Raw genomic sequence first — 27,654 nt, forward strand, 5'->3', positions numbered from 1 at the left:
CAGATCGCCGGGCGCCGTTTTGGGAGTACGTTGGCGTGCGGAGCAGCCCGCCCTGCCTCCGGAAGTTACGCGCTCAGTCCCGCCCCCGGAGGATCGCGGGCGCCGGCCGGGGTTGGGTCTACAGTGCTGGTTACCCTGAGCGAGTGAGCAGCGGTCTCAGCGGCTGTAGTCCTTGTTGACTCCGGCAGGTCGACGGTCCGATCCCCGGCCTAAGGTCGCCTGGCCGCTCTGTTTCTCTCTTCTGCCGGTTCCTTGAGGTGAACACGCCCGCAGACCTCGAGTGGCCGGCCGAGACGGTGCTGCGCAGCAGATTCATTGTCGCGAATGCCTTGTGGACCTCGCCGTCGAACCAGCAGCCCGCCGGGTTGTGCAGTCGGTACCCACTCATGCTTAGTGCAAGGCTTCTCCAGTCTGCTGTTTTGACCTCCCATTCACTTGGAACTGAGGGCCCTGCGTTCTTTGATTTTTGAGAATATTCTGACTTCTAATATTTAAATAGTGACAGGCGCATTTTAGGGCATTTGCAGGTTTTTGCTTGTGTAGCAGAGTGATCCTTTAGTTGTGTTTAGATTTAATAGCCTCGAAAGAAAACTGCACAATTAAAAGGGCTAAAACTATATATATACATATATATATATACACACACACACACAAATATATATATATACACATATATAAATACACGTGTGTGTGTTTGTGTACATATTGTGTGTATATATACATATATACACACAATATATACATATATATACACATACATATATGGATGTGTATACACATATGTATGTGTATACACAATATATATGTGTGTGTGTGTGTGTGTGTGTATGTATATATATACATATATATATATGTATATGTATATATACACACATATATATTGTTGCCTGGGCGGGAGGCAACTGCCTGGGCCTGAAGACTGTACCTGCCAAGGTACACTGTAAACACACTCCTGGGAGAGGGAGGAGGAACCATTCATCTTGTAAGGCACAATAAACAAACATTTTAGAATCTCTTTAAAAAAGAGCATTTTGGGGCACCTGGGTGGCTCAGTCGGTTAAGCGCCCGACTTCATAATCTCACAGTTGGTGAGTTCAAGCCCCGCATTGGGCTCTGTGCTGACAGCTTAGAGCCTGGAGCCTGTTTTGAATTCTGTGTCTCGCTCTCTTTCTGTGCTCCTCCCCCCACTCATGCTCTGTCTCTCTCCTTCGAAAATAAATAAAAACATTAAAAATTTTTTAAAAAGAGTGTTTTATTCAGGTCTAGATTAGGACAACTTCCTGCGATACACAATCTTCGGTATAGAGTTATATACATTTTTTACATTAAAAGTCCCATTTTATTATGCAAAGAACGTTTCCAAGAGTTGCAGACTTTAAGTTTCCAGTATATGCAGCGCTGTATGACTTTAATCTTGAAGGAATCAGGGAAGTTTCTTACTTTTTCTTATCTTTTTGTGTTAAGAATGCTCCTTTTTGTTATTTAATTTAATGAAGCAGACATAGTGTGTGCTACAGACCTTGGTAAATGTTAAGTAGTTTCCGGAAGCCCAGGAGTAGGGTCCCCAAATGTTAAAAGTTGAAAATTTTCTTTACCTGGGAAAACACCTCCCACTCTCCCAAGTCCAAACTGTGACATGAACTTTTATCTACTAACACAACAAAACTTTCTTTGTGAAAAAGGAAAGTTGAACACCGCATTAAATATACAGAAAAAAGACAAACAGCTTATTTACAAGAGAAGAAACATAGATGTCCAATAAATAGTGAAAAAGTCTTCAGCCTTAATAGAAATACAATCCATACTCTTTAAGCCATAAATTTTAAATGTAGAAATGAGAGAATCTTTTCTCTGACCACTTAGTTTTACATATTAACTTTTGAGATTGTTACCTTTAATAGGAAGTTATGGTGTAAAATTCAGTATAGGCATATATGTAGTGCTGTTTTTCTCATTTTAGGCCTGTATTTTAAAAGTATTGTAATAATTACAAGTGTTGCTGCTGTATCAGTGTTACCAAAATAACTTTCAACTCTTATTACTGTTGTTACCCCTAAGGCCTCCCCCTGGAAGGTAGTGTAATTTGTACTCACATCACACAATTTCCAGTTAAAGAACTGGGTAGTGACCAGAGACTGATAGCAAGATAACAGTGTATTATTTCTTCAGTTGCTGAAGATCTGCCCTCCTGGGGTGGTTTGTCAATTTGTGAACTGTTTGCAGACACAGACTTGTTCTGAGCTCTGCTATCTGCAGATGGAAGTCCCTAGGGTCTGGACCTGGTTGCCAAGTGTGTGGATGCCTCTGGAGCACTGGAGTTCTGAGTTTCTGTTATTTAAGAAGCTTTTTTTTTTTTAAACATTTATTTATTTTTGAGAGAGAGTGTGTGTGTATGTGTGTGAAGGAGGGGCAGACAGAGACAGAGACAGAGGTTCCAAAGCAGGCTCTGTGCTGACAGCAGCAAGCATGCTGTGGGGCTTGAACTCATGAACCTCAAGATCATGACCTGAGCCAAAGTTGGACGCCCAACTGACTGAGCCACCTGGGTGCCCCAAGAAGCTTCTGTGGAGCTTTTTACCTTCTGTTTTGAAATCCAATTTCAGAAACAAGGTTCATGGTGGCTGCAGGCCAGAATTTGGCTGTGGTACTTGGTTTTTTCCTCAAGTGTTAGAATGAGTTGTTTTAACAGAACTCTGAACAAACAAGCCTCTAGCGTAGGGCAACTCTTGGAAGCCAAATGTAGATTGTGATGGGGCAGTAATTCGGTCCATTTTAGTGAGAATTTCTCTATAAATGACAAAGTAACATAGCAACAAAATACCCTCTGCCATTATTTTGAATTGAAATTATGTAAGCAAAGCTATCATAGAGTATATGGATAATTCAAATGAACTCCCAATTATTGAAACCTTAGTCTTTTAGAGTCTGTCAGTATATTGCCCTAAACCTGAAGTAACCCAAGAAAGCACAAATTAGCCTCATAAAACCCTGTACTAAAACTAGACCTTACAGACTTTTAAAGTCCACTTTAAGTCTCCTACTTAGGAGACTTTAAGTCTCCTATTTAGCACATACTTCATAACTTATTTGGGTGTTTTCTCAATTCCTGCTAGATTCTAGGGTCTAAACTTGAAGTGGGGAGCAGGTGGATGCAGGAGAACTAAAGTTGCAGCAAGAAGTGATCACCTCAGTGTCCTTGGTGGAGGAGGACACAGCTGTGCCTGTGCGTATACTCAAAGCTGACACAGAATCATAATTGCAAACACAGTGCAGTTTGTGAATTGAAGGTCTAAAATCGTACAGAATTTTTGTCAGAAAAAGGCAGACTTAAATTTCCAATCCAAACTAGAGCATTAACGTACATCTCAAGGAACATCAGAAAAATGACAGAGAAATAAATACAGACATTTACATGGGGTAACTGTGGCATTCTGTTTCTCAGTTTATAATCGTAAAGAGCTGCTCTTCACCTGCTAGTGTGTTTTGCCCTCTTAAGTCACATCTAGTCCTTCAATTCATTTCAACAACAGGGCTGCCTAGATTTAGGTGTCTCTGGTTTTCTGTCTTTCCCATAGAATATATAAGTTACTGATGTTAGTATTATAATGAAAGAATGATAACTTGTTCTTTGGGAGTTATTAGGGATAAACATTGTCCAATTTCAAAGCAAAAAGTTCAAATAGCCACAGTTCTCACATTTGTCTTTGATACAAGAAGGGGCTTCTATAGAGGTCCATTGAAAGCTATGTCTCCTACTTTGCGAAGATCTGGCCTGCAGCTTGGATAGAGCAAACTGTGATGCTCTGGCCTTTCTGCTCCTTTCTTTTTTGACTATCTGGGCAGCTCTCTAGTCACTGAGAGTGGATTTTAGGTGAACAAGTGGCTGGAGTAGCTATAAGATCACCACTCTCTGTCTTTAGGCCAGCCCCTGGGCCTTTCAGAGAGCTTTCTGTGTGGAAAGGGTGGACCTGTTTGCCTTTGCCTATTTATTTGGACTGCCTGCCTTGTTTTCAGTTTGTTGTCCACCTCTGTGATGGTTAGCACTGGCCTTACCAATATATATATTTTAAACTTATTTATTTATTTTGAGAGAGAGATAGCATGAATGGGGATGGGGAAGAGAGAATCCCAAGCAGGCTCTGCACTGTCAGCACAGAGCCTAGCATGGGGCTAGAACTCACGAACTGATCATGACCTAAGCCGAGGTCAGCTGCTTAATTCACTGAGCCACCCAGGTGCCCCTGCCCTTGCCAACATTAAAGGTAGCGTTCTTATTGTCCCATGAGTAGTTGGAAGCAAACAGACATTTCAGAAGTTCATAAAAAGGCCTAAGGGAGATAGATGTTTGTTCTGCCACAGAAACCAGATGATAGCTGTCTTTTCTGAGGCTACCAACTTCTTTTCAAAATTTAAAATGCAGAAGATACCACAAAACCAAAGACTATAGGGCCAAAACTTTGTAGTGTAATGTTTGGATTTACAACTTTTACCTAGACTGACATGTTGACTCACTGCTTTTTCCTTACTCCTCAGGAAGCAAGCCTTCCTGACTGTGGGGGTTCCTTGAAGTACGTCATGGATGATGGAGGACCCCAGGGCCATCCTCACTGTTACAGGATTTGTCCAATGCACCCAGGTGGCCACATGATTGATGTTTTCTCAGGAATAAAGCATTACATTGAAGAATCTTACATAATTCAGAAGGTTTGACATGCTATGGAGAAAGAAAGGAACATGGAACTTGGAAATTAGCTGAACTCTAACTGTGAAGACACAGCTGAAGCTCTGGGAAATATTTTCTTGCTTGAAGTGGATCTATCCTTGCTTCCAGAGGGCAGCAGAGGAGGGGAAATCAGCTTGGACACATTTTTCAGGGCATCTTGGTTTGTTGAAAAAGAGGTATCATGATGCATTTTAATGTGCTTTAAGTTTATTTTAAAAGAAAAGCAAAGAGTGAACACCAAGCATGAATGCTGTAGTATTTACTGCTTTCAACCATCTTGAACTGTTTGGTGCCATTCAAATCAAAGTTCTATAATAATAAGAAGGTCTATTCTACTGAATTACTGTGACTAGAATTAAACATGTACTCAAACGCACACACTCACATTCACACCTCCATCTTTGAGCATCACTGCCATATAAACTGCAGTGAATTCCCAAACTGCAACTGATCATGTTATTTAATGAGTCAGAAAGCACTTTTAAAATCACCTGAGGGATGTGGCGTCTAGGTGGCTCAGTTGGTTAAGCATCTGGACTCCTGATTTCTGCTCAGGTCATCATATCATGGTGAGATCAAGCCCCAGAGGTCATGATCTCATGGTCGTGAGATAGAGCCTCACGTTGAGTTCTATGTTGGACTCCATGCTGGGAGTGGAGCCTGTTTGGGATTCTCTCTCTTCCTCTCTCTCTGCCCCTCCCCCGCTTGTGTGTGCACTCACTCTCTCTTTTATTTTTTTTAAGTTTATTTATTTTTGAGAGAGAGAGAGAGACAGCAGGGGAGGGAGAGAGAGAGAGGGAGAGAGACAGAGAGGCAGAGAGACAGAGAGGGAATCTCAAACAGGGTCTGCACTGTCAGTGCAGGTGCTCGAACTCATGAACTGTGAGATCATGACCTGAGCTGAAACCAAGAGCTAGATGCTTAAGTGACTGAGCCACCCAGGTGCTCCCTTCTCTCTCTCTTTAAAAAATAAAATAAAATCACCTGAGGGCTACAGGTCATTTTATTAATACCACTCCCATTGGGTTGTAGACATGTGGATGTGCCATTATAAGGTAAGTTAGAGTTGAAATATTACTAAAAACCCTTTTCTTGAGAGCTTGCAGGAGAATCTGGGAGCAGTATTTTTTCTTTGCACCATGTAGAGCTTACCTCCACAAGGTTCTGTTCTCAAGTACTCAAAGAAGAGGAACCTTTGCTGGTGTGGATGGTGTTTCTGGTTGCCATGGTGATAATGGTTTGGGGATGTGTGGCGGTTGATGAAATAAATATTAACTTATAGTATTGAGTATGTCCCAGGTGCTGGCTTGGTATGAACTATTCTGCAGAGACAATGGCTGAGAATGAACAAAGTGAAAACCGGTCTGGAACACATAGGTAAGGGGTTGTGCAGAGTAGGGGGTAGGGGTCACAGCCCTGGCCAATTTACCTAGGTTCAGAAGGTGTGAGGGGTTGGTGGTGTTTCACCATAAGTAATTTCACAGAAGAATGGCTTTTGGATGTTGATGTATTTTGTAGTTGGTAGAGAAGTCGGAGAGAGGGCACCCCATCTGTCTGAAAGGATCTGCAAATCTCAATAGACGTGACAGCCTGAGTGCTCTTAAGAAGGTGCCTGGCTTTCACAGGGCTCACTTTGAGCCTGCACGCAGGACTGATTAAGACAATAAAAAGAATTGTTCTAAGGATGGGGTATTGGAAGAATGATGCACCTTGTAATCTTGGGAAGAGGGTGGATCTGGAGTCCACTGTGGAGTTACTTCACGAGAGTGGTGGTGGACTTGCAGCGTCTGGCTGATGAGATACCGGCCTTTTTTTATGAAGTATGGGCGTGGTTTCTGTGACTTTGTTCTAAGGGCTGGAATTTCCAAGGAGCAGGATTGTTAAGATGTAGGTTCCTGTAAGAGTTGATGCCTGGGGAGTGGACAAGTCCCCTTTTGTTACTGGGAAGTATGTCTCTAGCGGCTGGAGTGGGTATTACAGGCATCTGGTAAGTGACGGGGTGGTTACAGGGGACAGCAGGCTGTAGCCACTCATGATCTTAATGGATGTATTCCTTATGGAGAGATGTTAGATTTTATGGATAGGTATCCTCATAAAGTGTGATTGTTGAGTTTAATAGTAGATATATTTTTATTACTTCTATCAATCTCCTTGTAGTTGGTATTCCAATGAGCGGTGTGTTACAATATTGCCTGCGTTTTATGTATTTGCATATTGAAAATGTTGATGACTCCCCTACAAATTGTACGCTGGAACATCCAATTAGTTATTAATACAGTTTTATTTTTGACAATGAAATAAGTGTCCTCCTGTGATTCTTAGCTTAAGCCAGGGGGAGGGAGCCCTGTTTGGTACCAGTAGTGAGTAATGATATGGGAAACTTTCAGCTGTTAATGTTTGTCAGCCTTGCTCCTGGGCTCCCCAGAGAAGCTACAATTTAACATTTACCAAGGTCAGAATGACCTGGCCGAACTTCAGAGCATGGACTCTATTTCTTCCCTGAGCACACATTGTATGTCTGCTTCATTAAACAAACATACAAAACAAACAGACAAAAAACCACAAAGGAGCATTTTGAACAGAAGATAAGAAAAAGAAAGAAACATCCCTGGTTCCCATAAGATTAAAGTCACATAGCCCTGCACATACCAAAAAGATAAGATAAAGTCTGTAACTTTCTGGAATGTCCTTCGTCACATAGATTTGTAACTCTCTATTGAAAAACCATGTAACCCTGTGCCAAATGTTCCTTCTCCTGAGCATTCTCTTCTTTGGGAATATTGTGTATGCTTGGCAGCAGCCCTAACTTGAGCTCAAATAAAACTCTTTTCCTTTCTTTTTAAAAGGGTTTCTTGGGGCGCCTGGGTGGCTCAGTCAGTTGAGCGTCAGACTTCAGCTCAGGTCATGATCTCACAGCTCATGAATTCGAGCCCTGTGTCGGGCTCTGTGCTGACAGCTCAGAGCCTGGAGCCTACTTCTGCTTCTGTGTCTCCCCTCTCTCTGCTCCTAACCCACTCTCATTCTGTCTCTCTTTCTCTCTCAAAAATAAATAAACATTAAAAAAATTAAAAAAAAAAGGGTTTCTTCATTTTGTGTCGATAGTACCATAGTCCCTCCTGGGGTACATTATAACATTCTGTTGGGAGCCAAACTCGATATTTGTTATTGTGAAAGAATAAGGAGTCCATGAATTGTTTGTATCTTGTTTCATATTCCATGAGTCCTGGTCTTAGTTTCACACCTCCATGAATCACACAGGGTGTGTTCTCTGCAAAGGGTATGTTTGAGACAAGGGGCAGCCTCTGTGCAGCTGGCCAACTCTAGCATCAGAATGCTGTCAGTAGGGAGTTACTGGGACCCTAACTCTGAACCTGTTCATGACACACAGAGTAAATAGATTCTAGGTTTATACCCTTTGGGGAGAAATTTTGTATCTATGATGACAACCCGAAGAAAATTTGTAACCTCTAACCTTTAGCCTACCCCCTAACCTGAACCCTGAACCTCGAGCCCAAACCCCAATCTGAAACCCTAGCCCTAAGCCTTGAACTGCAAACCCAGATCTCTAACTCCAACCTGAATCTGAACCCTGAACCCAAAACCTGGACCTAAGCCCTGAACCTGGAAACCCTAACCCCTAGCAGTGTTAACAATAGCCAAAATATAGAAACTATGCAAATGTCCATCAGTGGTGAGTGTATAAACAAAATGTCGTTAAGGTTTAGACTTAAGATTTTATTGTTAGGGCCATGCGTTGGGGTCAGTGCAAGGTTAGATCAGAGCCTGTGTTTCATCCCCTTTTTCCATCTGGCCCTCCAGATTGGACAGGACTCACCCAGGATCACACATGCATCAGAGGTTGATCTGAACATCGGTCTTCTGCCCCTTCATCCCTGGGTACTAAGAGAAGGAGAGTCAAATGTCCGCTTGGTCCCTGACTATTTCAGATCAAACTCAGACCCAGTCCAGCATTGTGGAGAGCCTCAGAGATTACACAGGATTCTTCCACCCTCTCACCTGGAGAGGGTGTTGCTGGCCACACTCTGCCTGGGCAGCCCTAGGTTTCAGCACAGCCCTGACCCACAGGGCACTCAATGGACATGTGTCGGTTTACATAGGTCTGAGTGCAGCATCCTATAAGACCCCATGTGCAGCCCTTCTTGTGGAATGGGAGGGCCCTCCTGGCACTGGCTGTATCCCTGGTCCCATTGGAGCCATCAGCAGTAGACAGTCAGGTCTCAGACAGGACAGCCCTTGGCCTCTGACCATCCAGGCAGGCATCTGTGGTCCACCAGCTCAGGTCCTAAAAACCCCCATAGCCAATTACTGAGCTGACTGTGCTCTTGGCAATTTAACAGGTCTATGGGCAGTGTAGACCAATCCACAGGATGTTTCCATTCCCAACGTCTGTGTGGTTGAGACAAATAACTCTTCCCTCCTAGCCTCCTATCCTGCCAAGAGATATAATAACCCTCCAAATGTTGAATGTGGCCTTGGCCACAAGAGCCACACAGCAGACTGGCCCTGTAGTCCTTGGCCTCTCTGTTGTAATGTAAATCTTGGACATTTATACTTGTTAAGGATCAAGAATATAGGAGCAACTGTGTTTCCCAGCAGGCAGTTTCTCACTGAGGCTGCATGGTCTCAGAGAGCCACATGCATGACTCCATGGCCTCCAGAAAGCCTGCCAAGTGTGGGTTCTGTGCTGTGGAATAATCCTGGAGTCTCCCACTCCTTCACTGAGCACTAATTTCCTTACCTTCCTCACATGTGGTCTCTGCTCTTTGTAAAGGAGAGAGAAGAGACTCGAAGATGGGACAATTTGTTCTATGACATTGTGTAATTAATGTGGCCAGGGGCAGGTGTGACTCCTGGTCTCCTTCCGAGGGTTAGGGTTAGTGGTTATGGTTATGGTAGGGTTAGGGTTAGGGGGTTAGGGTTAGGGTTAGGGTTAGTGTTCCAGTTAGGATTAGGGTTAGGGTTAGGAGTTAGGTTATCATTAGAGTTTGGGTTAGGGTTAGTTTAGGGTTAGGGTTACGTCCCAGGCGGCTCCAGGTGCTGGAATCATCATAGGGCACTTGTCTCCCTGAAGGTCTGAGTGTAGTGGTCAGGGGACGATGCCATTTAGGAATAGTCTTTGTTTTGCCAGTCTTGAGACCTCTATGGGCCTATGGTCTGGTAGTCCTCAGGAATTCTCTTTTTAGCTATATTCCTGGTTTTGAAATGATATTGTGATTCAGTTTACATGTTGCCTATTTATCCTCCATTTCTCGGCCTCATTTGAGTTGTGTCAGACTGTGGAATTGGTTCCCTATCCAGAGAGAGCCTTAGTTACCCTCTGATTTTGGGTCAGGGAAATCTGTAGCGCCAAAGTGGCACCAGTCCTGTGATCTCTCTGGATCGATGAATTGAAGGCCCACGCATGTTGGGAGTTAGGTGTAGGGTGCGGGTTAACGATGAGGTGAGATTTAGCTTAACGTGTATACCGAAGGTAACAGTTAAGAATAGGTTTGGTCATAGGAGGCTTTTGGTGCTATACACCCAGTAGGGAAGTTGTTTCCCCGCAGGGCTGAGTGGGTGGTCTAAGGAGCGTCCCAGTGAGGCTGAGTTTTGGGTGCCAGGGTCACTCCTCGGTTAGACCTCAAGAAATCTCCTGTGGATCTCCTCCTGGTGTTTGGAAATGACACCGAGATGTTCCAGGTTCCATGGCGAGTAATCGTCCTCTGCTTATGGGCCTCATGTCCATTGTGTCCTCAGACTTAAGAATTGGGTCCCCATGGGGTAAACTTTAGCCAAGGTTAAGGTTCGGTCCAGCGATGTTGCCAGGGCTGAAGTGACACCAGTGCCGTGATCACCCTGGAAGGCTGAATGAGGTCCATGATTATGCGGGTCATGTGTAGGGTTAGGTTTAGAGTTGGGTTGAGGTTTAGTTTGAGCGGTGTGCTGAGTGTCATGGTTTAGGTTAGGGTTAGGTCCCAGGAAGCTCCAAGTGCTGAAACTCCAGCAGGCTAGTGGTCTCCTCAGAGGATTGAGTATAGGCCTCATTTGAGCGATCTGTTTAGACTTAGTCTTTGCCAAGGCCAGCCTCGTGTGTGTGACATCTTCAGTTGGGCCTCATCAATCCCCTTGTGCAGCTCCATGTGGGCATTGGAAATATCATGATGATGTTCCATGTTCCATGATGAGTAATCCTGCACCACTTTGGGCCCTTTGTTCGTGGTGTCCTCAGAGATAGGAATTGGGTCCCCAACCAGAGAGATCCTTAACTAGGGTTAATATTCTGTCCAGGGACTTCACCAGTGCCAATGTGACACCATTCCTGTGTGTCGTGAGCATTGGGTTAGGGTTTGGGTTTGGGTTTGATGTTAGGGGTTAGGGTTACGGTTAAGGTTGTTGTTAGGGGTTAGCGTTAGGGGTTAGAGTTAGGTTTATGCATTAGGGTTGGGTTTAGGGTTTGGATTACTGTTTAGGGTTATGGTTAGGGGTTAGGGTTTGGAGTTAGGTTTAGGCGTTAGGTTTGGTCTTGGGTTAGGCTTAGGTTTAGGGTTAGGGCTTGGGTTTGAGAGTTAGGGTTATGTTAGGGTTAGGTTTAGGGTTAAGGTTAGGGTTTTCATTAGATTTAGGGTTAAGGTGAGGTCTAGGTCTAGGACATTGGTTAGGTGAATGGGTCGGTATTTGGATTAGGGGTTAGCGTTAGGGTTAGTGTTACAGTTTTATGGTTAGGTTTAGGGTTAGTTTTAAGTTTTTTATTTTTAGGGATAGTGGTTTAGGGTAGGGTTAGGGTTTAGCGTGAGGGTTAGGGTTCGGTCCCAGTCGTGTCTAGGCGCTGAACCCAAAGCTGTGCCGGTGTCTCCCCGAAGGGCTGTGTTGAGGGCCCAAGGGAGGGTGCCCCTCAGGATAGTATTTGGGTTCCAAGGCCATAGAACTCTATGGGCCAATGGTCGGGTAGGCCTCAGGAATCATCTCCGACAGCCTTGTCAGTGACTTGGAAACAACATGCTGATGTTCTAGGTTCAATGCCGAGTGATCCTGACCACTTCTGGACCCCAGTCGTGTGGTGTTGTCATATATTTGTTTTGGGTCCCCATGGGTAGATAGCCTTATGTAGGTTTATTGTTTGGTCTAGGGACGTCGCCACGGCCTAGGCAACTCCAGTGTCGTGACTTTCCTCATGCGCTGAAGTGAAGGCCCATGTGAAGGTGTGAAACAAGTGTAGGGTTAGGGTTCTAGATAGGGTTACGTTTCGGTTCAGTGTTCTGCTTAGTGTTAGGTTTAGGTTTTGGTTTAGGTCCCAGGGGGCTCAAGGCACTGAAACCGCAGCAGTGCAATTGTCTCCCCGAAGGGCTGCATTTAGGGCCCAATGGAGTGTGACGGTCAGGATTAGTCTTTGGGTTCCAAGGCCAGACAACTCTATGGCCCATTGGTCGGGTAGGACTCAGGAATTCTCTCGGGTAGCTGTAGGCAGGTTTTGGGAAATAAAATGGTGTTGTTCTAGGTTCTATGCCGTGTGATCCTGCACTGCTTCTGGACTCTAGTTTCGTGGTGTTATTAGACTTTTGCATTGGGTCCCCATAGGTAGAGAGCCTTAGCTAGGGTTAGGGTTTGTTCCAGGGAAGTCACCAGGGCCCAAGTGACTCCAGTCTCATGATCTCCCTCGAGGGCTGACGTGAGGGCCTATGCCACGGTGCGTGTTCAGTATACACTTAGGGTTGGAGATAGGGTTAGGTTTTGGTTGAGGGTTCTGCTTGGGTTAGAGTAGTGTTAGGGTTAGGTCCCAGGAGGCTGTAGGTGCTGAATCCACAGCAGTGCAGCTTTCTCCCCAAAGGGCTAAGTTGAGTGTACAAGGGTTGTTGCCGGTCAGGATTAGTCTTTGGAATCCAAGGACAGACAACTCTTTGGGCCACTGGTCGAGTAGGCCTCAGGAATCGTCTTGGGCAGCTGTAGCCGGGCCTTGGAAACGACATGGTGATGTTCCAGGTTCTATGCTGAGTGATCCTGCACTGCTTCTGGACCCAAGGCGTGTGGTGTTGTCACATGTGGGTATTGGGTCCCCATGGGGTGAGAGCCATAGCTAGGGTTAGAGTCCGGTTCAGGGACATCGAGAGGGCTCAAGGGGCTCCAGTCTCTTGATCTCTTTTGAGGGCCGAAGTGAGGGCCCATGCGAAAGTGCAAGTCCAGTGTAGGGTTAGGGTTCGAGATAGGGTTAGGTTTCGGTTGAGGGTTCTGGTCAGAGTTAGGGTTAGGGTTAGGGTTAGGGTTAGGGTTAGGTTCCATGAGGCACCAGGAGCTGAACCCACAGCAGTGCAGTTGTCTCCCCAAAGGGTTGAGTTGAGGGCACAGGGAAGGTTGCCTTTCAGGATCAGTGTTTGTGTTCCAAGGCTAAACATCTCTTTGGGCCACTGGTCGGGTAGTTCTCACAATCCTCTTGGAAAGCTGCACCCGGGCCTTGGAAAAGACATCGTGGATATTCCAGCTTGTTTGCTGAGTGATTCTGTACCTTTTCTGGACCCCATGTGCATGATTTTGGTACACATGGGTATTGTGTACCCATTGGAAGAGTTCTTTAGCTAGGGTTAGTATTGAGTCCAGGGACGTCGCCAGGCCCAAATCGACTCCAGTCTAGTGATTTCCCTCCAGGGCTGAAGTGAGGGCCCATGCCAAGGTATGGGTCAAGTTTAGGGTTAGGGTTTTAGATAGGGATATTTTTCAGTTGAGAGTTCTGCTTAGGTTTAGGCTTAGTGTTAGGGTGTGATCCCAGGAGACTCCAGGCACTGAACCCACAGCAGTGCAGTTGTCTCCCCTAAGGGCTGAGTTGAGGGCACAAGGTGGGTGCTGGTTAGGATTAGTCTTTGTGTTCCAAGGCCAGACAAGTCTATGGGCTACTGGTCTGGTCAGCCTCAGGAATCCTCTCGGGCAGCTGTAGCCGTGCCATAGAATTGAAATAGTGATATTCCATGATCTGTGCTGAGTGCACCTGCACTACTTCTGGACCCCAGGCACGTGGTGTTTTCACAGCTTGGTATTGTGTCCCCATGGGGAGAGAGCCCTAGCTTGGGTTAGGGTTCGGTCGAGGGACGTTGCCAGGGCTGAAGCGACTCTATTCTCCTGATCTCCCTTGAGGGCTGAAGTGAGGGGCTATGCGAAGGTGCTGGTCAAATGTATTGATAGGGTCCGAGATAGGGTAAGGTTTCGATTGAGGGCTGTGCTTAAGGTTAGGATTAAGGTTATGGTGAGGTCCCAGGATGCTCCAGGCGCTGAACCCACAGCAGTGCAGTTGTTTTACTGAAGGGCTCATTTGAGGGCACAAGGGAGGGTGCCGGTCAGGATTAGTCTTTGTGTCCTATGGCCAGACAAGTCTATGGGCTACTGGTCTGGTAGGCCTCAGGAATTCTCTTGGGCAGCTGGAGCCGGGCCTTGGAAACGACATAGTGATGTTCCAGGTTCTATTCCAAGTGATCCTGCACCGCTTCTGGATCCTGAGGCATGTGGTGTTGTCAGACCTTGGTATTGGGTCCCCATGGGGAGAGGGCCTTAGCTAGGGTTAGGGTTCAGTCCCAGGACGTCGCCAGGGACGATGCGACTCCAGTCTCATGACCTCCCTTGAGGGCTGAAGTGAGGCCCATGTGACGGTGCGGGTCAAGTGTTGTGTTAGGGTTCTAGATAGGGTTAGGTTTCGGTTGAGGGTTCTGTTTAGGGTTAGGGTTAGGTCCCAGGAGGCTCCAGGCACTGAACCCACAGCAGTGCAGTGGTCTCCCTGAAGGGCTGAGTTGAGGGCACAAGGGGCGGTGCCGGTCACGATTAGTCTTTGGGTCCCAAGGCCAGAGAACTCTATGGGCCAGTGGTTGGGTAGGCCTCAGGAATCGTCTTGGGCAGCTGCAGCTGGGCCTTGGAAATGACATGGTGATGTTCCACGTTCTATGCCGAGTGATCATGCAGCTCTTCTGGACCCCAGTTTGTGGTGTTGTCATATACTGGTATTGGGTCCCCATGGGTAGAGAGCCTTATCTAGGGTTAGAGTTCGGTCCAGGGACATCACTAGGGCCTAGGCAACTCCAGTCTTGTGACCTTCCTCGAGAGCTGAAGTGAAGGCCCATGCGATGGTGCAAAACAAGTGTAGGGTTTGGGTCGAGATAGTGTTGGGTTTTGGTTGAGGGTTCTGCTTAGGGTTAGGGTTAGGGTTAGGTCCCAGGAGACTCCAGGTGCTGAACCCACAGCAGTGCAGGTGTCTCCCTGATGGGCTGACTTGCGGTCACAAGGGACGGTGCTCGTCAGGATTAGTGTTTCTGTTCCAAGGCCAGACAACTCTATGGGCCACTATTCGGGTAGGCCTCAGGAATCCTCTTGGGCAGCTGCAGCCGGGCCTGGGAAATGACATGGTGATGTTCCAGGTTCTATGCTGAGTGATCCTGCACTGCCTCTGGATCCCAGGTGTGTGGTGTTGTCAGACTTTGGTATTGGGTCCCTATGGGGAGAGAGCCTTAGCTACGGTTAGGGTTCGGTCCAGGGATGTTGCCAGGGCCAAAGAGATTCCAGTTTTGTGGTCTCCCTTGAGGGCTGGAGTGAGGGCCCATGCGATGGTTCATGTCACGTATAGGATTAGGGTTTGAGATAGGGTTAGGTTTTGGTTGAGGGTTCTGGTTAGGGTTAGGGTTCTGTTTCTGGTTAGGTTAGGGTTTGAGTTAGGACTGAGGAGGATCCAGGTGCTGAACCCACAGTGGTGCAGTTGTGTCCCTGAAGGGCTGAGATAAGGGCACAAGGGATGGTGCTGGGCAGGATTAGACTTTGGGTTCCAAGGCCAGAAACCTCTATCGGCCAGTGGTCGGGTAGGCCTCAGGAATCGTCTTGGGCAGCTGTAGTGGGGCCTTCGAAACGGCATGGTATTGTTCCAGGTTCTATGCTGAGTGATCCTGAACTGCCTCTAACCCCAGGAGTGTTGTGTTGTCAGACTTTGGTATTGGGTCTCCATGGGGAAAGAGCCTTAGCTGTGGTTAAGGTCAGGGCCAAGGACAATGCCAGGGCCGAAGCGACTCCAGTCTATTCATATCTATTGAGGGCTGAAGTGAGGGCCCATGGTACAGTGCAGGTCAAGTGTGGGGTTTGGGTTTTAGTTAGGGATAGGTTTCAGTTGTGGTTTCTGGTTTGGTTTAGAGTTAGGGTCAGGGTTAGGGTTAGTGTTAGGGTTAGGTCCCAGGAGGGTCTATGCGCTGACCCCACAACAGTTTTGATATCTCCCGGAAGGGCTCATTTGAGGGCACAAGCAAGGGTACCAGTCAGGATTAGTCTTGGGTTCCAAGGCCAGACAACTCTATGGGCCACTGTTCAGGTAGGTGCAGGAATCATCTTGGGCAGCTGTAGCTGGGCCTGGAAATGACATGGTGATGTTCCAGGTAATATGCCAGGTGATCCTGCACCGCTTCTGGACCAAAGGTGTGTGGTTTTGTCAGACTTTGGTATTGGGTCCCCATTGGAAGAGAGCATTAGCTAAAGTTAGGGTTAGGTCCAGGGCGTCACCAGGGCCAATGCGACTCCAGTCTCATGATCTCCCTCGAGGGCTGACGTGAGGGTCATGTGACGGTGCGGGTCAGTGTAGGGTTTTGGTTGGAGATAGGGTTAAGATTCAGTTGAGGGTTATGGTGAAGGTTATTGTTAGAGACAGGGTTAGGTCCCAGGAGGTTCCAGGTGGTGAACCCACAGCTGTGCAGTTGTGTCCCTGAAGGTTTGAGTTGAGGGCACAAGGAAGGGTGCCAGTCAGGATTAGTTTTGGGTTCAAAGTCCCTCAACTCTCTGGGCCACTGGTCAGGTAGGCCTCAGGAATCCTTTTGGGCAGCTGCAGCTGGGTTGGGAAACGACATGCTGATGTTCTAGGTTCTATGCCAGGTAATCCTGCACTGCTTCTGGACCCCAGGCGCGTGGTGTAGTCAGACTTTGGTATTGGGTCCCCATGGGGAGAGAGCCTTAGCTAGGGTTAGTGTTCAGTCCAGGGATGTCGCCAGGGCCAAAGCGACTCCAGTCTTGTGATCTCCCTCGATGGCTGAAGTGAAGGCCATGCGACGGTGCAGGTCAAGTGTAGGGTTAGTGTTCGAGATAGGGTTAGGTTTTGGTTGAGGGTTCTCATTAGGGTTAGGTTTAGGATTAGGGTTAGGACCCAGGAAGTCCAGGCTGTGAACCTACAGCATTGCAGTTGTCTCCCCAAAGGCCTGTGTTGAGGGCACAAGGGAGTCTGCCTTTTTGGATTAGTCTTTGCGTTCCAAGGCCACACAAACCTATGGGCCACTCTTTGCGTAGGCCTCATGTATCCTCTCGGGCAGCTGCAGCCGGACCTGGGAAATGACGTGGTGATGTTCCAGGTCTATGCTGATTGATCCTGTACTTCTTTTGGACTCCAGGTGCGTGCTGTTCCAGGTTATGCCGAGTGATCATCCACCGCTTCTCGACCCCAGGCACCTGGTGATGTCAGACATTGGTATTGGGTCCCCAAGGGGAGAGAGACTTAGATATGGTTACAGTTCAGTCCAGGGACATCGCCAGGGCCAACGTGAGCCAGTCTCATGATCTCCTTTGAGGGCTGAAGTGAGGGTTATGCGACAGTGTATGTCATGTAAGTTTTTGGCTCGCTATAGGGTTAGGGTCCGGTTGAGGGTTCTCATGAGTGTAGGGTTAGGGTTAGGGTTAGGGCCCAGGATACTCCAGGCGCTGAGCCCACAGCAGTGCAGTTGTGTCCCCGAAGTGCTGAGTTGAGGGCACAAGTGGGGGTGCCGGTCAGGATTAGTATTTGGGTTCCAAGGCCAGTCAACTCTATGGGCCACTGGTCAGTAGGCCTCAGGGATCCTCTCATGCAGCTGTAGCCTGGTCTTGGAAATGACATGGTGATGTTTCAGGTTGTATGCCAGGTGATCCTGCACCTCTTCTGGACCCCAGGTGTGTTGTTGTCAGACTTTGTTATTGTTTCCCGTGGTGAGAGACTTAGCTATGTTTAGGGTTCAGTTCCAGGACGTCACCAGGGCAGAAGTGACTCCAGTCTCATGATCTCCCTCGAGGGCTGAAGGGAGGGCCCATGTGATGGTGCGGGTCAACTGTAGGTTAGGGTTAGAGATAGGGTTAGGTTTCGGTTGAGGGTTGTTGTTAGGGTTAAGTTTAGGGTTAGGATTAGGTCCCAGGAGGCTCCAGGCACTGAACCTACAGCAGTGCAGTTGTGTCCCCGAAGGGCTGAGTTGTGGGCACATGGGAGCATGCCGGTCAGGATTAGTCTAGGGTTCCAAGGCCAGACAACTCTATCGGTCACTGGTTGGGTAGGCCTCAGGAATCCTCACGGGCAGCTGCAGTCGGGCCTTCTAAATGACATGGTGATGTTCCAGGTTCTATACCGAGCGAACCTGCACCGCTTCTGGACCACAGGCGCGTGGTGTTGTCAGACTCTGGTATTGGGTCCCCATGGGGAGAGAGCCTTATGTAGGGTTAAGGTTAGGTCCAGGGACGTCGTCAGGGCCGAAGCAGCTCCAGCCTCCTGATCTTCCTCATGGGGTGAAGTGAGGACCCAAGGGACGTTGCGTGTCAAGTGTAGGGTTAGGGTTCAAGATAGGGTTACGTTTCGGTTGAGGGTTCTGGTTAGGGTTAGGTTTAGTGTTACTGTTAGGTCCCAGGATGCTCCAGGCACTGATCCCACAGCAGTGCAGTTGTGTCCCTGAAGGGCAGAGTGCAGGACACATGGGAGATGCCAGTCAGGATATGTCTTTGGGTTCCAAGGCCAGACAACTCTATGGGCCACTGGTCGTGTATGCCTCAGGAATCCTCACGGGCAGCTGCAGCTGGGCCTTGGAAACGACATAGTGGTGTTCCAGGTTCTTTGCCTAGTGATCCTGTACTGCTGTGGACCCCAGGCGCATGGTGTATTCACAATTTAGTATTTGGTCCCCAAGGGGAGAGAGCCTTAGCTAGGATTATGGTTTGGTCCAGGGACGTCGCCAGGGCCAAAGCGACTCCAGTCTCATGATTTCTCTCAAAGCCTGAAGTGAGGGCCCATGGTACGGTGTGGGTCAAGTGTAGGGTTTCGGTTCGAGATAGGGTTAGGTTTCAGTTGAGGTTTCGGGTTAAGGTCAGGGTTAAGGTTAGGTCCCAGGAGTCTCCAAGCGCTGAACCCATAGCAGTGCCGTTGTCTCCCAAAACGGCTGAGTTGAGGGCACAAGGGAGGATGCCGGTCAGGATTAGTCTTTGGGATACAAGGCCAGACAACTCTTTGGGCCACTGGTCGCATAGACCTCAGGCATTCTCTTGGGCAGCGGCAGCTGGGCCTTGGAAATGACATGGTGTTGATCCAGGTTCTATGCCAAGTGATCCTTCACCACGTCTGTTACTCAGGTGCGTGTTGTTGTCAGACTTTTACATTGGGTCCCCTTGGGGAGAGAGCCTTATCTCAGCTTAGTGTTTGGGCCAGGGACATCGCCAGGGCCGACGCCACTCCAGGCTCGGATCTCCCTAAAGGCATGAAGTAAGGTCCCAGAAGGCAGTGCTGGTCATGTTTATGGTTAGGGTTTGAGATAGGGTTAGGTTTCAGTTGAGGGTTCTGTTTCAGGTTAGGTTTAGTGTTAGGGTTAGGTGCAGGAGGCTTGATGCTCTGAACCCACAGCAGTGCAGTTGTGTCCCTGAAGGTCTGAGTTTAGGGCACAAGGGAGGGTGCTGGTCAGGATTAGTCTTTGTGTTCCAAGGTCATTCTATTCTATGGGTCACTGGTCGGGTAGGCCTCCGGAATCCTGTCGGGCAGCTGCAGCCAGGCATGGGAAACAACCTGGTTATGTTCCAGCTTCTATGCCGAGTGATCCTGTACCGCTTCTGGACCCCAGGCGCGTGGTGTCAGACTCTGGTATTGGGTCCCTGTGGGGAAAGAGCCTTAGGGAGGGTTAAGGTTAGGTCCAGGGACGTCTCCAGGGCCAAAGCAACTCCAGCCTCATGATCTCCCTCAAGGGGTGAAGTGAGGGCCCAAGTGATGGTGTGGGTCAAGTGTAGGGTTAGGAATCAAGCTAGGGTTACGTTTCGGTTCAGGGTTCTGGTTAGGGTTAGGTTTAGTGTTAGTGTTAGGTCCCAGGAAGCTCCAGGCACTGAACCCACAGCAGTGCAGTTGTCTCCCCAAAAGGTTGAGCTGAGGGCACAAGGGAGGGTGCCGGTCAGATTAGTCTTGGGTTCCAATGCCAGACAACTCTATGGGCCACTGGTAGGGTATCCCTCAGGAATCCTCTCAGGCAGCTGCAGCTGGGCCTGGGTAACAACCTGGTGATGTTCCAGCTTCTATGCCTAGTGATCTTACACTGCTTCTGGACCCCAGGCGCATGGTGTAGTCAGACTTTGGTATTGGGTCCCCATGGGGAGAGAGCCTTAGCTATGGATAGGGATCGGTCCAGGGACATTGCCAGGGCCGAAGTGACTCCTGTCTCGTGATCTCCCTAGAGGGCTGAAATTAGGGCCATGCCATGTTTCGGTTCAAGTGTAGGGTTTTGGTTCGAGATAGGGTTAGGTTTCGGTTGAGGGTTATGCTGAGGTTTAGGGTTAGGGTCAGGATTAGGTCCCAGGAGACTCCAGGCACTGATTCCACTGCAATGCAGTTGTTTCCCCGAAGGGCTGAGTTGAGGGCACAAGGGCAGGTGTCGGTCATGATTAGTCTTTGGGTCCATGACCAGACAACTCTATGGGCCACTGGTCATATATGTCTCAGGAATCCTCTCAGACAGGTTCTGCCCAGCCTTGGCAACTAACAGTGATGTACCAGGTTCTATGCTGAGTGATTCTACACCACTTCTGGACCCCAGGCACGTGGTGTAGTCAGACTTTGGTTTTGGGTCCCCAAGGTGAGAGAGCCTTAGCTACGGTTATCTTTCTCTCCAGGGATGTTGCCAGGGCTGAAGTGACTCCAGTCTTGTGATCTCTCTTGAGGGCTGAAGTGAGGGCCCACGCGATGGCATAGGGTCAGTGTAGCGTTAGGGGTCGAGATAGGGTTAGGTTTCGGTTGAGGGTTCTCGTTAGGGTTTTGTTTAGTGTTAGGGTTAGGTACCAGGATGCTTCAGGCAGTGAAACCACAGCAGTCCAGTTGTCTCCCCGAAGGGCTCAGTTGGGGGCACAAGGGTGGTGCCGGTCAGGGTTAGTCTTTGGGTTCCATGGCCAGAAGCTCTATGGGCCACTGGACGGGTATGCCTCAGGAATCATCTCGGGCAGCTGCAGCCGGGCCTTGGAAACGACATGGTGATGTTCCAGGTAATATGCCAGGTGATCCTGCACCACTTATGGACCCCAGGCGCGTGGTGTCAGACCTTGGTGTTGGGTCCCCATGGGGAGAGAGCCTTAGCTATGGTTAGGGTTGTGTCCAGGGACATTGTCAGGGCTGACACGACTCCAGTCTCCTGATGTCCCTTGAGGGCTGAAGTGAGGGCCCATGTGACGGTGCGGGTCCAGTGTAGTGTTAGGGTTCGAGACAGGGTTATGTTTTGGTTGAGGGTTCTGGTTAGGGTTAAAGTTAGGGTGAGCATTAGTGTTAGGTCCCAGGGGGCTCCAGGCGTTGAATCCACAGCAATGTATTTGTTTCCCCGAAGGTCTGAGTTGAGGGCACAGGGGAGGGTGCTGGTCAGGAGTAGTCTTCTTTATAGCAAGTTCATGTTTACCTGAGTTGAATGGACTCCCTGAGTCTGCCCTCAGCTCTGATTGTGCTTGAGGCTGTTCTGGTTATAGTTAGGGGTAAAACCCGGAGAGAAATACGCAGGAAATTTCATGGCGGCTAAGGTGGTAGAGCATTGGAGAGAAAGTGTTCTGAACAGGGAAGAGAACAGTCTCATTTCTCCCAATCCACAAACATCTGCCATCTTTGTTGTCTACCACTCTTCAGCCGCCTCCTCCCTTCATGGGGTGCTTATAAGCAGGCAGGTGAGCAGGGGCCATTCCCACTTGAGGGGGCCTTCCTGAGAGTTGCATCTTCCAGAATTTGATCATTGCAGGGCAACTTTTAGTAGAGTTTTGAACAAAAATGCAATAGCCATTTGACCAGTATCACCCAGGCAGAAGCGCGGGGAATGTGAAAGAGTACTCAGCCCAGCACCACTGCCAGCAGGAAGTGACCTTCTGGTTGGACCTGATGCTGCCCAGAACCTACCAGGAGGGTAAAGAAGCTGATCTAGACTCAACACAACTTGAGCTTGTCCACTTTTGGGGCTTACACAAAAGAGCTTTGAGGAAACAGCCTTTGTGTTGTAGCCTAGTACACACATGTCTGTATGGGTATATATGTAGCCAAAAGAGAAGTTTCACAAAACACTTCTTACATGTGATGTCTTAGGATTTCTTTAAAATCGATCTTTGCCTCTATAAAATGGATATCACAACCTAATAACCTGATTTCACAATCAATTAGGCGGTCACAGTAGCTAAACAACACTGTTCTGATGTATAATTTATCACGGCAGCATTGAGAGTTCTTTCCAAACGAACTTCATACTTTTACCTAATATCACATCTTACTGTATTAGTTCTATCTGTAATGATTAAATTATCTGCTAATTGTGGAGAGTTATTGACACAGAGTGGTATAGGCATTTGAGGGAATCAATAATCTGTCCCTAGTTAAAGCATTACTAAACTGTGGTCGCAGAATTTCCATCTGTCGCCTCTGTCCCAGGGACTTCCTGCTATTTACCCAGGGATTCTTTGCTGGTCTCTGCTTCTGTGCTCTGGCTGAGTTTCTCTCTTTTCCCTGTCACTTCCTTGGGGCTTGATTTGCCCTTTGGGAATGGCTTCTGCCACCTTAAACTTCCCCTTCACCTCCTATATTTTCTCAACCTCTTTTGCTTTCTTAGGCATCTCTTCAAATGCTCTGGTTCTCTCTGCCTCTTCCAGTTGGTTCGTTCACATGAGCTAAATGATTGTGGACTCACTGTTAGTACAGTCACCACACATCATCACTGGGATGGCTCGGCCCATAGCAGCTTGTAAAAGCAGGGCCCTGGAAGAATGGGCAAACCAAGTAGGGATAAAGAAGTTACCCTTCGGTAATGGAAGACTCCATATTACCTAAGAGGCAGTGTCTGTGCTAAACACTTTCCTGGAATGCTGGTCAAGTCAATTCTTGGCTTTAGCAGATAGTGCCCTGCAGTTAAGAGACAAAACATACCTAATGCCTTGTTTCCTGAGATTATTTCAAACATGAAGCTAATAATACTTACCTTGTTTATAGAAGCTTTGGGTATTATGACAGTGGTAAAACACCTCGAAGTTCTCATAACCTGTGACCTTTGTCCTTACTTGTCTTAGTATTCTGTTGCTACATAATAAATTACTACAAACTTATTACAGTAAAACCTTGGATTGCAAGCAACTCATCCTGCAGGTGTTCTGCAAGACAAGCAAACATTCCTAATAAATCTTAAGTTGATAAACAAGTGATGTCTTGCAATACAAGTTGTACATGATGCTGAATGTCACGTGATCACAACTGAGCCAGTGGTTCTTGAAATTTGTTTTGATTATACGAGTGCTTTGGATTACAAGAAGTTTTCTGGAATGAAGTATGCTCGCAAACCAAGGTTTTACTGTATATTTATTATCTTATAATTTTTATAGATGACAAGTCTGGGCATAGCATCTATGAGTCCTCTGCTCTGGGTCCCACAAAGCTGAAATCAGGAAGTTGGCTGGGTTGTGTCCTCATCTGTAGCTTGGGGTTCTGTAAGTTCATGCAGGTTGGCAGAGTTCAGTTCCTTGTGCTTGTCAGACTGAGGTGCCAGTTTCCTCATTGGCTGGTTGGTGGCTGCAGTCAGCTCCTGGAGACCACCCTCAGTCCAAGACATGTGTGCCTCTGACAACACAGTAGCTACTTCTTGAAGTCAGCAGGAGAGCCTTAAATAACATACAACCTTACATAGTATTCTATAATCATGGGGGTGGCCATTTCATCATATTCGTAGGACCCCTTGCTAGGGAAGGGGATCGTGCACACCACATACACAAAGAGGTGAGAATCTTGGGGCCATCTTTGAAACCTTCTTGTCATATTATCACATTTATCATGAATCCAGAGTAATTGCTGAGGATTCTCTTTACTGATGCATGATAGAAAAGAGTTTCATCTCTTTTCATTTACAATTAATTGTTTGGACTCCACCTACCCTAAAAGCAAGAAGTCCTTTTTCTCCCTTGAATGCTCCCCTCTTTCTCCACAGAGATGTGCACACGCATACACACACGCACATGAGCACACACATATTGGTTACCCAGGACCATGGAGATTCTTGAGGAGGAGGGCACCACAGTGACTGTGGATGATGCTGTGCATCACATTAGCAGAGGGTGCTGTTTGGGCAGTGCTGGGTCCTTGCTGGTCCAGCCCTGTCCCAGATTCCCTACCCCCACTCCCAGCCCCCTGAACAGGGCAGTTCATCTCCTCTCATGCTCTATGCCTAACCACTCTTCTCCACAATGCAACCACAGTCTCTGTGCGACTGGGACTGGAGGGGCAGCAGGTCCAGCCACCCCAGAGCCACACTCCTCCACTACTGAGGCCCTTGTGCTGGCCCAGGTCATTGCCAGGCTGCATTTCTGTGTGGTCTCTGCTCAGATGTCACCTTCTCAGTGAGTCATCCCTGAACTCCTTGTTTAAACTTGTGTTATTATCTACTACCCCCTCTCCCTTGCTCTCAGCCTGCCAGCTCTTTATTTTTCACCACAGTGGGACTTAATGCCATCCAACACAGTTAATATATTTTTTTAATTTATTGTTTGCCTCCCTTTTCTGGATAGAAAGCTCCTTCTTGGCAGGGACTTCTGTCTGGCTTTTCATTGTTCCATCCCTTGCGCCCCATCTGAGGGTCCAGTGCAAAGCTAAGCTCCTTAGTAGCACTTTGGTGTGTTTTTTTAATGGATGCATAGATTATGAGAACCCATGGCATTTTTTAAATTTATTTTTTATTTTTATTTTTTAAATATTTATTTATTTTTGAGAGAGAGAGAGAGAGACAGAGTGTGAGCGGGGGAGGGGAAGAGAGAGGGAGACACAGAATCAGAAGCAGACTCCTGGCTCTGAGCCGTCAGCGCAGAGCCCGACACGGGGCTCAAACCCACAAAGTGTCAGACCATGACCTGAGCCAAAGTCGGATGCTTAACTGACGGAACCACCCAGGCACCTCTAAATTTATTTTTTAATTTAAGTATAATTTATATACAGTGTCACATTTGCTTCAGATGTACAATATGATGATTCAGCAATTCTATACATTACTCAGTGCTCATGAGAGTAAGTGCACTCTTAATCTCCTTCACTTGTTTCACTCTTCCCCACCTACCTCCCCTCTGGGAACCGCCAGTTTATTGTTTGTATTTAAGAGTCTGTGGATTTGTTTGCTTCTTTTTTCCTTCGTTCAATCAGCAGCATTTTTAGGCACACACTTCAGTGTTCTACTATGTGTTGATTGATTAAGGCAAGTTAAACAGATCACCTTATGTTGCTGATTGACGGAAGCATCTCATGGAAATCATAACAAGTTCTATCTAGTACATAGAAGTCCGTGTTTGTGGATTATGGGAGGACTGGATGTGAAAAGATCTGTATCATATGGAGAATGAGGTACTGGTGGTGGTGATGACTGGGCAGGAGTCTCTCAGATCAGTTTTGTCCTTGAAGTGATAGATTTAGCAGCAGTTGGGTGCTGGGTATTTAAAAAGATAAACACAAGAGGGCTCCTAGGTGGCTCACTCAGTTAAGTGTCCGACTCTGGGTTTTGGCTCAGGTCATGATCTGTCCATTCGGGAGTTTGAGCCCTGCATTGGGTGCTGTGTTGATGGCATGGAGCCTACTTGGTATTCTCCGTTGCCTTCTCTCTCTGCCCCTCCCCTGCTCACAGTCTCTCTCTCTCTCTCTCTCTCTCTCTCTCTCTCAGAAATAAATAAACATTTCAAAAATAATAATAATAAAATAAAAAGATACTCAAGCCCTGGGAGCCAACCAAGGAGAAACGGCATAGGAACTCAGGTCTGCTGAGTTTCACTATAACTCCTAACTCTCTGTCTTAACTAATCTTCACTAATACTTCCCAGGGAGCTATTTTCTACACAATTATTCATAAAGCAAGCCAATTTGTACCAGAATTATCTACAGATTCAGTGTATAAGATCCTGGATCAAATTGTGTATTTCTCCCAGCCATTTTTTAAAAGAAGAAAGTTGGCAGGAACCTAGATGACAACTATATGATCATCCAACATTACTGAGAAACAGTCCACCTTCTCCCTTTTCCCCACCTATGGCCACATGGACTCAAGTAACTGCAGTGACAGTTTCTCTGTACATACCAAGGTGCAGAACCAAGGGGCTTCAGCTTTCATAGTCATCTCTCTTTTCCAAAAAAAGGGGGTGGCAGGCATCTTAAAGAAAGCTGGCTTGACTCCTTGGAGCTTGAACTGAGTCTGAAGGGCCTTGACTGGACAGCTCTTCTAGGGGAGGAATAGCCCCTGAGCCCCACCCACACCTCATAGGGCCCCAAGCCTCAGGCACCCTGGAGGGGAGGGGGGCAGTGAGACAAGGACAGTCCCGTCAGCGGAGTATATAAGGATGCAGCACTGTGAAAAGGTCCTGCCCTCCCACCCCTTTCACAGGGAAACTAAAAAAACTCAGTTATGGGGAAACTGAGGCTTGCAGAGGTCCAGTAACTTGCCAGAGTCCCATAGCCATTAAGTGGCAAGACCAGAACTAAACTTGCTAATCTGTCTGACTTCATAAGCTCTGCTTTGAACCTCAGGGGACTTGCCAGTGGCGTGCTCCCAGCTTTGGACCATCATCAGGGCTCAAGTGCTGAGCAGGGTCTACAGCATGTAGACACGGGTCTGTTGAACTTCCTTCCTGTTGCAGCGCTGGCGTGACTCATGCTGGCCTTGGTTCACAGGCCCCGCCAGAAGGGAACCATTGTGATTCAGCATCTGGAGATGGTAGTGGCTCTTCGAATCACACTGATCTGCACTGGCCAGATCCATCTCTGCACCTTCTGTTTGGGCCACCAGACAGCACTCAGTTCTGGTTGGTGAAGTGCAGTGGTGGCGTTTCTGCCTGTTGCCCTGAATTGGCCTGGACCTCATGACTGGTTTGGCCTTCCTTCCGACCCAGGACACTGACTGGCCTCTGCCCCCTCTCTCCTACAGATGCCGCCCTTACTAGGACTGCTGTGGCTCCAGGTGCTGTGTGCGGGCCCTCTCCATACAGAGGCTGTGGTATTTTTGGTAGGTTGCAACCCCTCTTCGTCTCAAATGCCTTGGTCTACCACCCACCCCACAAAGGCTCTGCCAGCCTGAGTATTGTCATGTCACCTTCACCTGAGGTCTTGGTCTCGGGGACAGTCTCAGTCAAGCACACAGGTATGTTCAGGTTACCTCGCCAAGTTTGCAGAAAGCTTGTTCCCGTTTTCACAGGCGGTGGCTGGAAAGAAGAGTTTGTCTTTGGGAGATAGGCTGGAAGACTGTTGTTCTCCAGAAGCTGCTGTGCCAGTTTCTGAGATGGAGCTGAGGATGACTGTCCGAAAGACTCAGAATTAGCCAACTTGTCATCAAGTCTGTGCTGCCTGGAAGTCATTCCCACTCATGGTGTCAGCTGAGTAGATAACTTTCAGGACAGACAGCCTGCATCCTTTTCCCTCTTCCAGCTCTCCTAAGGGAAGTCTGTAAAATTCTACCTTGAGAGGGGATGAGGGAGTGACGCTGATGAAGCATCCTGGAAGGGGAGAGGTGCAGTTTCCATTAATAACAGGATTCCCCAGGGGATTGCCCTCTTCAGAGGGTGCCTGCTTGGGGGTGTGCCTAAAAATGTATTTGGGTCTATAGTTGAGAGACACTGCTTCAGATCTCAGGGACTGCAGGGTGTGAGTGGGAGAGGATGTGCCTAAAACCAAAAGAGCATTTCCTGCACCCACAAACCCTCTC

General features: G+C 47.7%; 1 long non-coding RNA gene across 1 annotated transcript; it reads left to right on the top strand.

Moving 5' to 3' along the window:
* Window positions 1-64: 64 nt before the first annotated feature.
* LOC128314775 (uncharacterized) lies at window positions 65-7,261 on the top strand. The gene is made up of 3 exons (XR_008296813.1): window positions 65-372; window positions 3,114-3,223; window positions 4,534-7,261. It is a non-coding gene; the product is annotated as an uncharacterized LOC128314775 (long non-coding RNA).
* Window positions 7,262-27,654: the final 20,393 nt, after the last annotated feature.

Source organism: Acinonyx jubatus, chromosome A1 (assembly GCF_027475565.1).
Source record: "Acinonyx jubatus isolate Ajub_Pintada_27869175 chromosome A1, VMU_Ajub_asm_v1.0, whole genome shotgun sequence".
Taxonomy (NCBI): domain Eukaryota; kingdom Metazoa; phylum Chordata; class Mammalia; order Carnivora; family Felidae; genus Acinonyx; species Acinonyx jubatus.